Consider the following 3,350-nt stretch of genomic DNA (forward strand, 5'->3'; position numbering starts at 1 on the left):
TCACGCTCAAAATGATCTAATAGCAATGGGGCCAGCTGTGTGGCTCAGTAGTTGAGCATCGACCTATGAATCAGGAGGTTGGGCTTGGATTCCCTGTCAGGGTACATGTCCAGGTTGTGGGCCCAATCCCCAGTAGGGAGTACGCAGGCGGCTGCCGATCGATGATTCTCTTTTATCATTGATATTTCTATCTCTTTCTCCCTCTCCCTTCCTCTCTGAAATCAATAAAAATATAGTAAAAGCAATGGGATCTATCTGAAGTATGCTAAGGGATAGAAAAAGAATATATAATAGAACATAACTGAAGGAAATGACTAAAGAAAAAGAAACTATTTTGTACTTCTTGGAGTTCAGTATTCAATAAACTGGGTATGTTACCAAGACATGGAATCCAAGTTGGATAAGGAAGGAAGTGAAGATGAAGAGGAGCTGATGGGTGGTAAGAACATGGAAGGCTCACTGCATTGAGTGTCATAATGAAGCTGAAAACAGTTTCAGTGGAGGTCCTTGAGCAGGTGAGCTGGAAACCCAAGGAGAGTGGAGGGTCTAAGTTAGTGATTTTAAAGCACTGACAGACACAAGTCTAAGGTAAGTGCTTGGAGATACTGAGCAGCTTAGGCCAAGTAAAAGACAATGTCTTTGACAATAAGTTCAAATAACTGAGATAATGTTAGGTTTGTTAGCCAATGGGTACGATACCTAGAAGATGGCAGATACTGGGGTGGATAAAAGCACTAAAGCCTCTTCTGAATGAGGCGGAGTGACCATGAGGGGAATAGATGATAGTGATGGGAATCAGATATAAGCCTCAAACAATAAAAGGTTTTTATAGAAGGAAGGGTTGTCGGTCTGGAAACAGTGCTGAGGAATGAGGAGGACATGTCTCCATTCACCAACTCTGGGAGGCATAACCATCTCCACAGGATCTTCAGGGTCCTGCCAAGAGGCGCTGGGGTTGTTCACTGAAGAGGCTAAGGATTTGGAGAAGTTTGTCAAAAATGGAATAGGAATTCCAGATGGTCCAATGAAAGTGTTGGTGATAAAGGAAGAATAGGGAATTGACAGATGGAATCAAGACTTGCAGAGAAATCCATAGACCATGTGAAGAATGTTAAGCAGGGGACATGACATGGTCAGGCTTGCATTTTAGATAAATCATTCTGATCGGTATGGAAGATTTATTTGAGAGGAACCAAGTTTACAAGAAAGGAGACCATTTAAGAGAATGTTATGATAGTCATGACAAGAATCTCAAGAGTCTGAAATTGAGTAGTAAAAACGGGGTGATTATGATATATGTAGAAGCTCAATCGGCTATAAAAAGTGAAAGAATGAAAATTTTACAATGACTCTCACATTTCAAGCCTGGGGAATTTGGTGGTTGGTGGGTTCAATGAAGGAAAATAAAATTTATGAGGAAATATATTTAGATTTGAACATTGTGTCAAAGACTAAAGACTTGAGTTGACCCCCAGTATTCATTTCCCCTCTTAGACTGTAACAGAATGGCTGATGTTAGTTTGGCACATGGCCACCCAAAATAAAGATAACATTCCACACTTACAGCTAGATGTAGCTAAATGACTAAATTCTGGCTAATGGTCTGTAATATAAATTTGTTGTTTCAACTTGTGTAAGAAGTGTCCTTAAAAGAAGGGGTGGCATTTTCTTCACTTTTTCTTCCTTCCTGCAGGGGGAATATGGACATAATAGAGAGAGCTCTACTAACTATCTTGGACCATAAGTTTAACTTGACCCAAGAAACTGCAAAAAGGACAGCAGCAAAATAGAAAAAGCCTGCGTCTTTGACATCTTAAACATAAGAAGTAAAAAAAATTCTATTTGTTTAAGTCACTGTTATTTTGAGACTTTCTGTCAGTCACAGCTGAATCTAATCCTAATAAATACCAGATGCGTAAATTTTGAAGTGTTTGTGGAACTTCAAGGGGGTATACACAGTTGGATATACTGATAGGACAAGAGATCAGTGTTGGCCCTAGCGGCTAGGGCCTAGCCAGTTTGGCTCAGTGGATAGAGTGTCAGCCTGCGGACCCAAGGGTCCCTGATTCAATTCCAGTCAAGGTCTCATACCAAGGTTGCAGGTTCCTCCCGGCCTGGGCCCTGGTCAGGGTACATGTAGGAGGCAACCAATTGATGTGTTTCTCTCACATTGATATTTCTCTCTGTCTTTCCCTCTCTCTAAAAATCAATGGAAAAATATCCTTGGGTGAGAATTTTTTAAAAGGGGGGAGAGATATCAGTGTTGGAGACAGGTCTGTAAGTGACCAGCATAAAAGGCATTCCCTGAAAGCGAGTCCATGTGATTTTTTCCAATAGCCTTTAGCAGCCTGGATCTAAGAATGAAATGTTAATAATGTTCATTTAGATATTCAGATCTAAATCCATTTTCTAAACACAAGTAAAAGGAGACTTAGAAATCAATATCATTTGTATTTAAAAGATTGCCTTTGAAAATAAAAGATTTACCACAGCTCTTCTTTGTATAATTGGTCACTCTTTATAAGGCACTCAGACCACATGAGGGTATATCAAAACCCTTTTGTTATGGAGCAATTAGAACTAAAACCAAATGAAGAATAATCTTATATTCCAAATACAGGGCCATGGACATAATAAATAATAAATACTCAGGGAAAACTACACAGACCTTATTTGTAATGTAATTTTGAACAACTGCATAGACAGCGTAATTCTTTACAGGCTCAAAAATAGACCCTTATAAATCTGAAAAAAATATATGAGTTAAATTTGCTAAATGGTTAATCCCATTATACAAAATATTCTATAAAAAATATTCATTATCTATTTAAGTGTATTGAAATTTTGAAACCTTTCTTACTATAGCCCCCTTTAGAAGCTGTCACCTCTTCCCACAGTTATTTCAAGCTAGTCTCTTAAAAATCAGAGCCTTAGCTTCAAATATAAATTATAAATAACAAATTTCTTTTAATGCTTTTAAATTTAAAGAGCTAGAAGTTGTTCTGTAGTCCTTCAAAGAAAGTTTGAATAAATAAAACAGCACCTACAGGTTTGATTTTGTGGGGTATTAGCATTAATTTTTAAACCCAGACCACCTGGCCTTTTCTCCCTACACTTTCAGTATGTGCTCACTCAGGGGTAAAATTATTTTCATATAGATTCAGCAAACTTAATTACGGAAGAAATAGGCCAGTGATGGTGAACCTATGACACATGTGTCAGAGGTGACATGTGAACTCATTTTTTTGGTTGATTTTTCTTTGTTAAATGGCATTTAAATATGTAAAATAAATATCAAAAGTATAAATCTTTGTTTTACTATGGTTGCAAATATCAAAAAATTTCTATAT

This window comes from Myotis davidii, unplaced genomic scaffold (genome assembly GCF_000327345.1).
Source record: "Myotis davidii unplaced genomic scaffold, ASM32734v1 scaffold104, whole genome shotgun sequence".
NCBI lineage: Eukaryota > Metazoa > Chordata > Mammalia > Chiroptera > Vespertilionidae > Myotis > Myotis davidii.